Below are 14,908 nucleotides of genomic sequence, written 5' to 3'. Positions count from 1 at the left end.
TACAAAGGCATTGAAAACTGTTCATTGTCATGTCACATAAGGCTACAAGGTTGCGCTGTGACCGCACCGGGGAGCAATCACGGGTCTGCATCTTCTCGGCACTGACTGGATAAATGTACGAATTCTGTCCTGCGGAATTCTGCGCCATTCTGCTTGTAACGCGGTGGCCAGTTGTGTGAGCGTCTGCAGCGTGTTCTGGCGTTGACGTACACGCCGATTGAGTTCATCCCAGAAGTGTTCGATTGGGTTGAGATCTGGAGATCTCGATGGCCAGGGCAAGACGTTGATGTTGGTATTATGAAGGTAGTCTACCGTGACACGAGCTGTGTACGGTGGAGCGTTGTCCTTTTGAAACAGCTCCCTCTAGTGGTCAATGATTGGAAGAAGGTGAGGTTGAAGAATTTGATTCATGTAGCGATTTGCTGTCAAATTTCCCTGAAGAACAACCAAGTCAGATCTCGTGGTGTAGGATATGGCCCCCGCACTATGATACTGCCGTCACCGAAATTGTTGAATTTACGTACACAATGTGGAGCAAAACAATGTGATTTAAGACATTGCAAATCGACAATGGCTGCATTTTGACGCACAGTTTGTCGAATATCAGGCCACCAACATTTGGTGAATGGTGGTTGGGGTGGGGGGCACCAGAAATGGGCTTCAAACATTGTAACCATGTCGGGAAATCGAACGCGGGTTTTCGCCGTAACGCTTTAACCACTAGGCTACCCCACCGTCCCCAGAGAAATCACAACTATCAGGACATGGAAGTACAGTTAACTACGGTTATAGCGAACACGAAGGGACCACTTATTTTAGTTCGTAATAACCGTAGTTCGTTATAAGCATATATACAGCATTTATACAACAAATGGTCTGGAACATGAAAATTCCTTTCCAAATTTATGTTATGTATCAATACAGACTGGCCAAGACAACGTAACCCAGCGCATTTCAACGAAACTCACACGTCCAAAACTAATAGCAAGCAATTCATCGCAAGCATTGACAGTCAAATAAAAGCGACAAAACCATATTCATATGAAATCTCTACTAAATGCAGTATCCATTGTACGATTCCGACTATATCATAGTATGTGTTTATGAATCACTATCAAATAGTGATGATACCAGGTGTTCGCGAAAAGGTGAGCGTATCCTGTCCCGCCGGTGGCACCCGTCACAAACACACACAAAACAAAAATAATCCAAGGATCGTTATTCCGGTCATGTATTAATCCGGATAATCTCACTGGGATAACCTCTGGAATAAAGAGGTTTCAGTGTATATTTACCTCGTTTTAAATTGCGTTCCTCCTGGTGCCTCGCGGCAACGGAATATCATCGATTACTTTCTTAAATGTCTTCATTGTATCGATCTTCTCCTTCTTATACCCAGTCACTGTATTGACACAGTCAAATGGATGAGACGACCACTTGGCGGTGTGCTTCATCTTTGCCTCACTATAAACTACAGTGGCCCATAAGGGACATGGAATCTGTTTTTCAATATTTTGATGTTTAACTTACTTTTATCGTAACCTTTTGCAAATTATCACAATTTGCCATACAAATATGTGATAAATCATGTATAAAAACATCCGAAAACATGGACAATGTACTTTTAAGTAGCTATTGAGTCGCTGAAATGTGCAGTGAAAATGTCAAAAACTAAAATGGAAATGTCCAAAACCAAAACGAAAAGGTCAAAAACTAAAATGAAAATGTCAAAAACACAAAACGAAAATGTCAAAAACTAAAATGAATACACAGAAAACTATTTCCACCGCGGTGTAAATAGTTTTGACCGCGGTGGAAATATTATATATATCACTGCGGTGGAAATAGTTTTCTGTATTTTCATTTTAGTTTTTGACATTTTCGTTTTGTGTTTTTGACATTTTCAATTTAGTTTTTGACATTTTCGTTTCGTTTTTCAGCGATTCAATATCTTCTTTACACATGATTTATCACATATTTGTAAGACAAATCGTGTTAATTTGCAAGAGGTTACGATTAAAGTAAGTGAAATATCAAAATATGGAAAAACAGACTCCATGTCCCTTATGGGCCGCCGTAATAAACACGTGCATAATGCAGTGGGTTTGGGGACAGGGACTGGCGTACATGACGAATGATTCCGTTCATTTTTTTTCTTTTTTAGATATATCTTTGCCGACCTGTTTTGTCATTAATGTTATTTATCAGGCCCCAAATCCAGGGTCTAATCCCAAATTCGGTACATATGCAAAAAGTACTTCGGCGTCATTGCTGCGATGCGACGTGAATGCGATGTAAAAAGCTACCAACTCATGTAAATGCGATGTAAAACGCTACCTGATCATCTAAATACGATGTAAAAAGCTACCCACTCACGTAAATGTGATGTAAAACGCTACCTGATCATCTAAATACGATGTAAAAAGCTATCCACACATGTAAATGAGATGTAAAAAGCTACCCACTTATGTAAATGCGGTGTAAGAAGCTACTCACTTATGTGAATGTGATGTAAAAAGCTACACACTCATGTAAATGCGATGTAAAAAGCGCTACCTGCTCATGTAAAAGCGATGTAAAAAGCTACTCACTCATGTAAATGCGATGTAAAGACATACCCACTAATGTAAATGTGATGTAAAAAGCTACCCACTCATGTAAATGTGATGTAAAAAGCTACCCGCTCATGTAAATGCAGAAATTGACTGTAACTCAAGTGATCTCATGTCATAGCCGGTTTCCCCGTGTTCCGTCGTACACATCCTCTCATGAAACGCTGGACCAATGAAGCTGATACATCACATACGTGTTCCCACCAATGATGACACCCCAGTTCGTTCAAGACGTTTTTCAATGTGGCCGCGGCAGTAGTTATATTGAACAAGCTTTTTAAGACCATTTCTCAGACATTTTCGTTCATAATGTCATGAAATTTGGTATACTTGTAGTTTGTAGTGAACACATATGTTCTTTTATTCGCGATAAATAACATTTTCTCTCGAAATGCATTTCATCGCACTGTAAACACATCTTCTCAGAAACAACTGGTTCAGTGAAGTTGAAACGTCATATGTTGGTTCCCACAAATGATGTCACCCCAATATCTCCAAGACGTTCAACTATGGCCGTTATGTGTTGCAGTGTTGTTCACTTGCTGGGAATCCACATAAAATGTTCCGTGTTTTTTAGATATTTTAAACTTCGACCTTCGTCGATACTCAAAGCTGAAGCTGCTACCTCGCTTACTAAATTGAAAAAACGTGAAATGTTTCTGCTCAAACTTCCCCTGTAGACATCTACATGTAATCTGATTGAGAAAGCTGTATGTTCACTTGTGATGATAATTTGAGAATCTCACCCGAGTGTCTTTTGATATAAAAAGACACGAGGGTGAGATTTTATTTATCATCCACCATCATTCTTCCAATTTTTGGAGTTTGTAGACAGTAATAAGCAGTGTCTCAAGTGTAAAAAGTACTGCGCACAGCTTCAGTAGCGGGGTCATTTGTGATGTCATTTGATTGTGATGTCATGGTAACCAATGACGTCACAATGGTCTGCAAAGCTACGTGAGCTACAGAGTCGTGGCACTATATCTGTTGACGTCATGTTGATACTGTTTCCGAGTAGAAGAAACTACAACATACTCACTCACAACTAATAACAACGAGGCTTATTAAGAGAATATTTAATGCACATGCGTGTGTATGATATTATTTTACGAACATTAACTCGATCTGAAAGTAAATACAAAGTTCTGACACGAGTTTCATAAAACCGGTATGACAAGCACTCTCAAGAAATAATCTCAATTTATCAACTTACTAAGTATTCAACAGCCATGCAATTCTTTAGTTCTCTGTGACAAAGACGGCGGTTATGTCTCCATAACATTTACCAGTCTAAAACGGGTTATTTTTACGTCGTTCGTTCACATTCTTGGATTGTTCCAAGATTTTCTCATCGATATTTTTTTTTATTGTTGAATGTAATATGAGTTATTGCCTCGGGTATAGCCAGCCTTTAAGGGAAGATGAAAGAGAAAGGATATCACCTAGACAGACTGAATGGGCACATGTCGAAATTCGGACTTAGGAAAACATGTTTTATTATTGCCATAAACGGTATCAATGTATTTTCCATTCAAATGTGGAGATTCTATTAGAATATGTGAAAATGAGCTGGCATACAAACTTCCAAAGATTAAACATTGCGGGGATAAGAATGCCCTGGCATCAGATGTCAATATGTCCTATGTATGCATAATGTCCGGCCGAGTGTTACCTCGTAATTCTAGTACGTGGTTTACCACCAAGACAACAGATGAAATTAATGGTCAATTTTCTGTGGCCAACCATGCCTGTACTCGTTATTCAGGGGAAGGGGGGAATTAGGAATATCAGATTTTTTAGTGTTGGTATTTTACTTTTCAGTCTCAAAACCTTTTTTTAGAATCAGGATCACATGATTCCGGGTCTTTTTTTATCGGGTCACATGATTCTTGTTTTTTTTGTTTTGGTTCTCATGAATGCGGGGCATTTCTGATCATGTTATGTGGTTCCTGGTAATTTTGCATCGGGCACATGATTCTGGGTCATTCTGTTTGGGGATACGTAACTCTTTACCTTATCTTATACCGAGGCATGTGAGTCTGGGTCATTCTGTACCTTGGCACCTTGCTCTCGACCATATGGTGATAAGGAGGCATGTGGTTCTGGATCATTCTGTATCGGGGCACCTGGCTCTCGACCATATGGTGATAAGGAGGCATGTGGTTCTGGATCATTCTGTATCGGGGCACCTGGCTCTCGACCATATAATTATAAGGAGGCGTGTGGTTCTGGATCATTCTGTATCTGGGCACATGACTCTCGATCATATGATTATAAGGAGGCATGTGTATCGGGGCACATGTTTTCGTGTACTACTGTAACGGGGTATATGATTCTGGCTCGTCTTGTATCCAGCGCTTTATTCCGGGTCATTTTGTGTCGGGGCATAAGAATTAAGGTGAATTTTTTTCTTGTGCATTTTACTCCGGATAATAGCACTTCCTGATCACAGGATCATTTAGCAGATGATAAAGAGGCACATTATTCCGGGGATCGCCTTTTTTTAAGCACACGGTATACCCTGGCAATGGTATTGTTTCATAGGGTGTGGGGCGGACATTTTTCCAAGGCTTTTCATTCTTGAACAGATTATTTTGGAGCCAATGATTGAAAAGACTGGAACGGTTACATTTCTTGGGGGAACATTAATACATATGATAATAGAGCACATAATTTCAGGGCTTATCATTACAAATATTTAAATCCGGAGCACGCTTTGGAGGACAAATGATTCCGGAGAAATGAGGTAGCCTAGAGCCTATAGCTATTGACTTGACTTGACTTGCTCACAACTGATAGGAGTTGTAATAATACATATGCCCCTTCTTGAAACGCTTGCACAATTGCCGACCAGAGACGTAATAGCCCCATCCTTAATCCAGGCTTCAATGATGAAAACCTTAATCTGGTTTCCAGAACGATTCCCGTGTTCTGTACGTAATTAGGTGACACTGATTCGCAAAAATGAGTTACCTTAAACCGAGTGCCCTATTGAAATTGACTTCGCTCACAGAATCTTCTTGTCGTAGAAACACATTTTCTGACTATAGCGAGTGAGTGACTATGGTTTTATGCTGCTTTTAGCAATATTCCAGCAATATCACGACGGGAGACACCAGAAATCGGCTTCACACATTGTACCCATGTCGGGAATTGAACCCGGGTCTTCAGCGTGACGAGCGAACGCTTTAACCACTAGGCTACCCCATCGCCCCTTTTCTGACTAAAAGTGGAATCTTGAGGTTATTGCAACGAAGTTATATCTAAATAGCTTCTGACAACACAGTCCATGATAGGACCCATTGGGTGAAGACCGCCTACTTGGTCTAGTGGTAGAGCATCCGCCCGGAGAGCGGAGGATCCGGGGTTCGATCCCCGGCCGCCTCATGCCAAAGACGTTAAAAAATGATACTTGCTGTTACCCTGTCTTGCGCTCGCCATTAATGGGCTTAAAATAAGGACTGGTCGGAGTCAGTATACTGTCTGAGTGGGGTATTCATGTTAAACTGCAGCATGGTATCTCAGTGGGCTAACTCTATTAATCGGCATCAGTCCGGACTAGTACAAGCAGCCACACACACACACACACACACACACACACACACACACACACACACGTGCATGCATGTCGCTATATAAGTGCAATAATCATGGACGCGACGTAAAACCCCATTTCACCTCACCTCGCATTTGAGTGAAGCAATACTCTTGCAGGCGCGGACATTATGTTCTCTGATTCCGTTCCGTCCTACTGTAGTAATGGCTCACACAAAGGAACAACGTGTTCAAGTTTGTCTTCTGCAATTTTAACATGTACATATTATTGAAGCTGTAAAACATATACATTTACAGTGCATTGTTTGCGTTGTAATTTGACCTTGTGATTTACGTGACAGTTGAAGCATACTAGATAATAACCTGACCAGTGCTTATGGTTTAGTCACTTGATTTGTCACTTAATTTGTCACTTCAACAGAGACGACCATAGGAATTTTTTTTACGCGAAATATATCTCAGCGCGCTTGCACTATAATGATGGTAGATTCGTGTGTTGATACAGACTAGATTTCATTTTAAAAAATCGCAAATCCTATTTCCTGGCCGCATGATCTATTTCACTGTTTTTCTTCAATTCGAGTCTGCAACTAACAACTAAACCACACACGATAACAATACATGGGAATTCTTCGCTCTGCAGTGGAAATAACGATTTGTTTTTAGAAAATTGAAATGACTTTTCGACATTGTCCGAATATCTCTTTCAGTTCACGCAAAAGACAAAAGATAATATCGAGTTAGTGAAGGAGTTCAATGATTTACACCATCGTAAACAACACTACAGTGAAGCACGGACACCAACCACGGGGTCGATATTGTCATCGTCGATACGTGTAGTGAACACTAGGTTCCTCCGTGAATGGGGAATTCTGGGAACGCTGGCTGCTATTGTTTAAATAGGGGAGCAATGGAGAATGGTAATCTCTAAAACAACAACTAGTTGTCTAGTGGTAGAGCGCCCGCCCAGAGAGCAGAAGGTCCGGAGTTCGATCTCTCTCTCTCTCTCTCTCTCTCTCTCTCTCTCTCTCTCTCTCTCTCTCTCTCTCTCTCTCTCTCCCCCGCCCACCCTCTCCCTCCCTCCTTACCTCTCTCTCTCTCGACCTACTCCGTGGTCTAGTGGTAGAGCGTCCGCCCGGAGAGCTAAAGGTCCGGGGTTCGTTCCCGGCCACGTCATACAAAAAGACGTTAAAAGATGGTACTTGTTGTTACCCTGTCTAGCGCTCGGTATCAAGGGGCTAAAACAAGGACTGGTCGGCTCGGAGTCAGTATACTGTGTCTGAGTGGGGTATTCATGTTAAAATGCGGCATGGTATCTCAGTGAGCCAGCACTATAAAGCATCCACACAAACACACACACGTACATGCACGTCGCTATATAAGTACAATAATCTTGGACGCGACGTTAAACCCCATTTCACCTCACCTCACCTCTCTCTCTACCTCTCCCCCCCCCCCCCTGTCTCTCTTCTCCTTACCTCCCTCCCCTCTTTCTCTCTCCTTCCCTCCCTCCGTCCCTCGCTTTATATATATATCGCTTTCTCCTTCCCGTCCCCTCTCCGTCCCTCGCTCCTCTCATCTCTCCCCTCTCTCTCTCTCTCTCTCTCTCTCTCTCTCTCTCTCTCTCTCTCTCTCTTCCTCCTTCCCTCCCTCCTTCCCTTCCCCCCTTCCTAACCCCCTCTCTCCCTCATCTTTCTCTATATATATCTCTCTCCCTCCCTCTCTTTCTCCGCCCCTCCCTTTCTACCCCTCCCTCTCCCATCTCTCTCTCATGCTAATGAGAGCAAACAGTCCAGGTTTATGTTTATTTGCGGGGCACTCGAGGTGGTGATGGGGTCCCCATGTTGTGCCGAACCTCCCTCGCCCAGTCAATCTCCCCACAATTAAATTAACAGCGTTCTATTAGGTTATTGCTGGTTACTTAAGACTAATATTGTTTACTGTGCGAGTTGACTGTTGACCCCACTACGGCAGCGCTGAGCGTGTTCTGCGTCTCTTTGTACGGAGTTTGGTAAACACTAGAACATCAACAGAACATCATAATTAAATGTCGCCTACGTTGGAAATCACAGCAGGCGAATATTTCATCAAAACACCCTCCCATCTGATACCGGAGCTGACTGGCTAACGTTAGACGGAAAACACATGAAGTTGACACACCGTGATATAAGAGATATATAATAATATAGCGCCGTTTTTTATAACACCCGTTTTTTTATGACTATAGTTAATCTGTCGAGTTAAGGAATTCCAGATTTTCTTATATGAAAAAATAGTGTGTTGTTCAACTTCTTTTGTGTAGAATATATTCGTTGTGTTATAAGCTGTTTTCAAACCCAGACGATAGAAACGCAATTGAGAAGTGTATGTAAAACCACGTAATGTACCTGTGAGTACGTGCGTGCGTGCGTGCGTGCGTGGGTGGATGGGTGAGTGAGTGAGTGAGTGAGCGAGGCAGCTATATCACAATGGCTGTGAAGAATTACTTATGTCCTTGTAACCAATTGATTGACCCAGGTCATTCTGGGTGAAGTCACACATCATATACCCCTATTGGGTATGCTTACCATCTGTATTTACCAACAACATTTTGCAATAATCCAAATATGCATAAATTTAAAACGCTACAGTCATCTTCGTGTAAACAATTACTTGGAAAACTATGTAAATACCTGTATTACAGCTATGAAAGAAGACGTAATTATGAAAAGCCTGTAAATCTGTAAATTTGTACCTGACACTACCTTTTCTCATGTACCACACTATTTCAAATGTTTGTATTGTATATCGGCCAGTGGCCTTGGTACAAATAAAGACTTCTTCTTCTACCACAAGCATGAGATACATAGACAGATACACACGTGGCCCAGGCAAGGTATCACAAACAAGACCAAATGCGTTCACTGGCTTATTTACTTAATATGATAGAGAATTGAGTATGTACACCGTCCATCTACCGATCTGATATTTACAGCCGAATGATGTGAAACCGTACAGAGAACAAAGGTTCTTCTTGCACGTGTCGTGATTAATCAGAGTCAGACATCAGTGAATACCTATAAACACTTTATCAGTTTGACCTGTGAGCTGGATGAAACGGTTCTTCCGACATTCTTTTTAGGAAATATTGTCCATGGACTAATCACCTCCTATCAATGGGATTAGGTGCAGGACAAATCTGCTTCTTAGGATTAATCAAGGAGAACAGCTAATCATGTTATCGCATGGGGCATCGGTGGTTTAAGAGACCGCAAATTGCTATTCAGAGTTGCGTCCCTTGGTCTTGTCAGGATGTGAGGGCAATGGATTTCAGTCCGGAATTCGCCCTACTATGGCTTTTGTAAATGTCTGTACCTTGCAGCGCTGTAGGCCTTCGTGCGACATTCCACATCGCAATGTAGTACAATATAGTTCAAATTGGCGTTAAATCCAATTGAGTTGAGGTGTGGTGACATTGGGTTCAAGAGTATTGTGTGTGTTGTGTGAGTGTGTGGGTATGTGGCTGCTTGTACTAGTCCAGACTAATGCAAGTTTTATACTTCTAGCCCACTGAGATACCATGCCGCAGTTTTAACATGAATACAGTCGGACGCAGCATACTTTCTCCTTATCTCCAGTCCGTCATCCCTTCACTGCAGGGTCATCTTGTAACGCATTTTGTGACGTCATTTCCGGGCAGATCCTCTATCCAATGCAATTTTACATGGCTGACTCTGTTTACGAATCTCGGTTTGGAAACATTAGAATATAGTGAGTGAGTGAGTTGGGTTTAACGCCGCTTTTAACAGTATTCCAGTTATATCGCGGCGTGTCAGCTTGATGTGGGAGGAAAGCCCGAAGTGATGCAGGTCTCACACGTTTACCACATCGGTGAAACCCATGAGCACGGGTATGGTGCCGACAAACCTAGAAACATAATCGGGGCGAACCGGGATTCGAATCCACAATCATAGGTTTCTGGCGTGCCCAAGGGACGCAACTCTGCACAGCGAATCGCGGCGCCTTAGACGACTAGGCCACCCGTGCCCCCTCAGAATATAATGTGCAAGCATGAAATCTTAAGTGGTCGCTGCAAATCAAGGATGGTTAATGGCTGAATGTTGTTTTACGTCGCAGTAAGTTCTGAGACTCACACAGACGGAACTGAGTAATAGTGAAATCGTTTGTTGACATGATGCCACAGAGGTATATCAACAAAAGATTCAGCCAAATGACCAGACAGTATCGCTGTGACACGTCAGTGAAACAAGCGGGGACTGTGGCCTTTGTAAAATAGACATACTTCAGGAACATGCAGTGATCAAGTACTGGCTCTGGTCCATCGCTGAATTGCCTCGTCAAACCTCGATTGTTTACAGGCCGTTTGGCATGAGTAGACCAGTGCGGCGTCAGACAACAAACAAACGTTTCTTTAACATCACAGCGGGATAATTGCATTAAATGCCTCAAGTGGAGCCTAGGCCCAGAGCGATCGACAGTCCAAGCAAATACGATTAGTCATTCAAAATACAATTTGTTTACCTGTAAAGTCACATCGTGTTATAGATGTCAGTGACGCTGGTTACCGTTTAATAGGCACGATGTCTTACCTCATTGCCCTTAGGGGGACCACAGGGGAGTTAGCCCAGTGGTCAGGGTGTTCGCCCAACCTGCAGAAAGTCGTGTTCGATTTCCCCCATGAGCATACGTTTTAAACCCATTCGTAGTGTCCCTCGTCACGCAATTGCTCGATAATGCTTAAACGTCTCCAATCCCCCACGATAAGACGCGTAGCAAGCTTCCATGCGCGACATCAAACGCAATACTCTAAGTTTCATCTTACTTCTGTAAGTTCTAAGTGCTACAGTACTTCGGCACTACGAATACCTGTCATGGGCAGAAGGTGGCCAGATCTGAGTTAATGGCTTAATTAATAGCAGTTGTCAGCGTTCATCGGTAACATGGATTGGACAGGAGACACTTCATGTCTCAATGAGTTAAAGTATTGCACAATTCTCAAACTCCCACCCATCCGCGCCCACTCACTCACTCACTCACTCACTCACTCTTTCCAGATACTAACTGATTTACATACGTTTGATTACACCGAATATTCCTGCATTCTTTTGTCCGGAATAAACTATAAGATGTCTGTATTGGTATGTGAATAAAGGGTTTACGGGTAGCCCAGTCGAAAAATATAATTATAAAGCGCCACCATAGTTGCCTCCCTTACTCCTGTCAGCACACGCTGAGCACGGATACGTCCCGATTATGAGCCTTGATAAGCTTGCGGGTTTTACCAAAGTGGAAACTATCAATGACCTGCACCACTTTAGGAACGTTCCCCAAGCTGACACTGAAGAACTGCTCATTCTGGTCGACCAAAATCACTCACAACCACACCCCAAATGAGGTGGGGTGAAATGGGGTTTAACGTCGCGGCCAAGACTATTGCACTTATATAGCGACGTGCATTCACGTATGTCTGTATGTGTGTTCTTGAAATAGTCCGGACTGATGCCGATTTATAGTGCTAGCTCACTGAGATACCATGGCGCAGTTTAACATGAATACCCTAGACACAGTATACTGACTCCGAGCCGACCAGTCCTTGTTTTAGCCCCTCAATGCCGAGCGCCAGACAGGGTAACAGCAAGTACCATCTTTTAACGTCTTTCGGTATGACGCGGCCGGGGATTGAACCCCGGACCTTCCGCTCTCCGGGCGGACGCTCTACCACTAGACCACGGAGGCGGTCCACCTAAAATGAGGAAAGATGGTGTTTATGTTTGGAACTAACTTAATTCCAGGCTGGCTATATATGGAACGAGACCTTTTGGAGAAAAAGCATTTATGTCTCGTGTTTACACAGTGCAGGTTGGCACGATTAAGTTGAAAGAGTGCTGTCCACACACAGACACGCCACTCTAACACACTCATCCAAGTATGCCATTAAATAGCAAAACATTTAAACGTACAGCATGTCAAGGCTTTCATCCCGACCAGGCTTTGAGACGTCGGGGTAGCCGCGCTCAGGGATTTCCTGGGTCAATAGACTGAGGAAAAAGCTGTCTAAATGGCCATTCGTCATCGTCCACATAAGTCAATTACACCTATCAAAAAAAGCCGCATCTATCTGTTTTTTTAGACGATGCCTCAGTCATCACGGGCAACGGGTTCACTGTGTCTGATTGATGCGCTGAAACCTCTATGAGGATTTATAGTCCACAGACTAACTCGGACGTCAGCATTAAAGAAACCTTCAAAAACATATCCCAGTATTCTGCATTGTTTATATTCTACTCTGTATCTTTATGAAATCTATCGAGGTGTTAAGTGTCTCTAACTCCTTCATTATATATAAAAAGTTGGGGGAATCTTTATCGTAACCCATATTTGATTAAAATTGATGTTCCAATTTACTGCGATGCACAAAAACCAGAGAAAGTGTAAAATGATTTCGTTATTTGTCACATGGCAAATTGATGAAATCTGCCCAGAGAGTTTGTAGGATATTGATAGATTGGTGTTTTTCTGTCTTCTAATTGGAAATCAAATAACCTTTTCATTAGATACAGTCACCTGTACCAGGAGGTCAGTGCCCCGTTACTAAGAGTAGGTGAGTGAGTGAGTGAGTTTGGTTTAACGCCGCTTTTAACAGTATTCCAGTTATATCACGGCGTGTCAGCTTAATGTGGGAGGAAAGCCCGAAGTGATGCAGGTCTCAGACGTTTACCACATCGGTGAAACCCACGAGCACGGGTATGGTGCCGACAAACCTAGAAACATAATCGGGGCGAACCGTGATTCGAACCCACAATCATAGGTTTCTGGCGTGCCCAAGGGACGCAACTCTGCACAGCGAATCGCGGCGCCTCAGAATACTGGGCCACCCGTGCCCCCCCCCCCCCCCCCCCCCCCCCCCCCCCCCCCATTATTAAGCTTTATTTTAAACGTTATTGTTATGTGTTGGGGTTTTTGGGGTTTTTCATTCAAAGTGTTGTCTTTTAGTAAAAGAGATAAGACGGTTATTCTAAGTTAGTTTTTAACACATGCAGACACTGATCATCGACACTTGGTTACACTTGTTAACATAAATGAATTTTTACAGCAACAGAGAGTTGTTTTGTACTTAAGACATGATGTCAAATGGTGTTAAGGTATTTGTCTTAAGAATAGTGATGACATCGATAAACGCAAATGTCTTCTGAAGTTACTGTCATAGCAATCGATTTGGGACAGCCATTTTCATTCAATTCCAAAGGCTAATTACCCTGGATCCATGACACCCATATGCCTTGAAACACTTACTTACGTTATCCATAAGATGCTAATCCCAGTTGGTAATCCCCACTGTAGACAGACAATAGTTTATTAACGTCTCACTCCTGTACATACATCAAACAGCTTTGTACAGCTTGACATAGATAAAATGTACAGAACCATTCAACAGAATTATGAGAGACAAATTATCATAAATCTTTTACATAAATGATATAAAGATGATATAGTAAAACGTTATCCATATAAAAGATGCTTTCTACGATTAAGAATTAAAAAGCAGACTTTGGCAAGCATAAAACACACACTGGGGTCACTGAAAATTAAACAAAGTTTGTCGATATCAGGGATATTTAAATATTATGAGATTTAGCAATACATTCATTAAAAAGAGTTGCCCTGATATCGTCATATAATACGCAGTAAAGCAAAACATGGACCTCGTCTTCTACGCTGTCATTACAGTGAAAACATTTTCTATTCCGGACAGGTACACCTTCGTACCGACCGGTTTCCACTCGAATGGGAGCCACGCCACATCTAAACTTGGCTAGTGCCGATCTATAGTTTCTGGCCATCTTATTTGAAACATAGTATTCAGCCCATTTCGCCCCTTCTTCCTTTCTTAACATATCACTCCAACGGGTAACATATTCATCCATACACCATTGTTCCACCTGTGTACAAACAGAAAATTTATCTATAAAACCTGTTGCGTTTAACAGATGTGCTAAATCCATATTACTAAACATTTTTCTTACCCTACCATTCCAATTTTTAACAACCATTTACAACATATCTATCAGCCCAGTTAAACGCCATTGTCTTGCTGCACTTTTCCACTGTCTGACAACAGGCGGTATCCATCCCATGTCCCCATGTCCCCATGCTCCCAATACGTTAGGGGCGTATTTGCCGAGTCCCAAATAAAATCTAATGGCTCTATGGTGTACAGCATTTATTGCTGACACGTCATACTTACTCTAGAATTACTCTACGCCCCGTAGTCAAGAACAAACCACACCATACTATCGAACAATTTGGAATAGGTTTGGAAATGCATACCGCCAATTGTCTTAACTTTGGATATCAACAGGCCCAAAGCCCTATTAGCAGACTTCGCTGCTGCACGTGCCATTGCAGTAAAATCTAAGTGGTCTGTGAACAGTAGACCAAGATAATTATACTTAGCAGCAATGTCTAAAATCATATTTCCGACAGGGACTGTCTGCCATCCCGAACGAGATGTGCAAGTATGTCACGGATGAATTACTGTTGTTTATATTTATGACTTACTAAATGTCAGGTGACATTGGCTATGTTAGCCAATCATCTCCAAGTTGTCACGTCCTGCCGAGAACCATACGCCGACCCCTTGCATATAATAAGTATGCAAATAACATTAAACAACGTCACATCAGCGAGTTGTTATTACTGTGAACACAATATGGGAGAAACTGGACATCCTCATTGATAAC

General features: G+C 42.3%; 1 pseudogene; it reads left to right on the top strand.

Annotated features, from left to right (window-relative positions):
- Positions 1-14,908, top strand: part of LOC139471349 (metabotropic glutamate receptor 8-like) — a 183,775-nt pseudogene that overhangs the window by 114,473 nt on the left and 54,394 nt on the right.

This window comes from Haliotis cracherodii, unplaced genomic scaffold (assembly GCF_022045235.1).
Source record: "Haliotis cracherodii isolate W230 unplaced genomic scaffold, xgHalCrac1.p SCAF_22, whole genome shotgun sequence".
Lineage (NCBI taxonomy): Eukaryota > Metazoa > Mollusca > Gastropoda > Lepetellida > Haliotidae > Haliotis > Haliotis cracherodii.
This window is presented reverse-complemented; position numbering and strand designations above follow the sequence as displayed.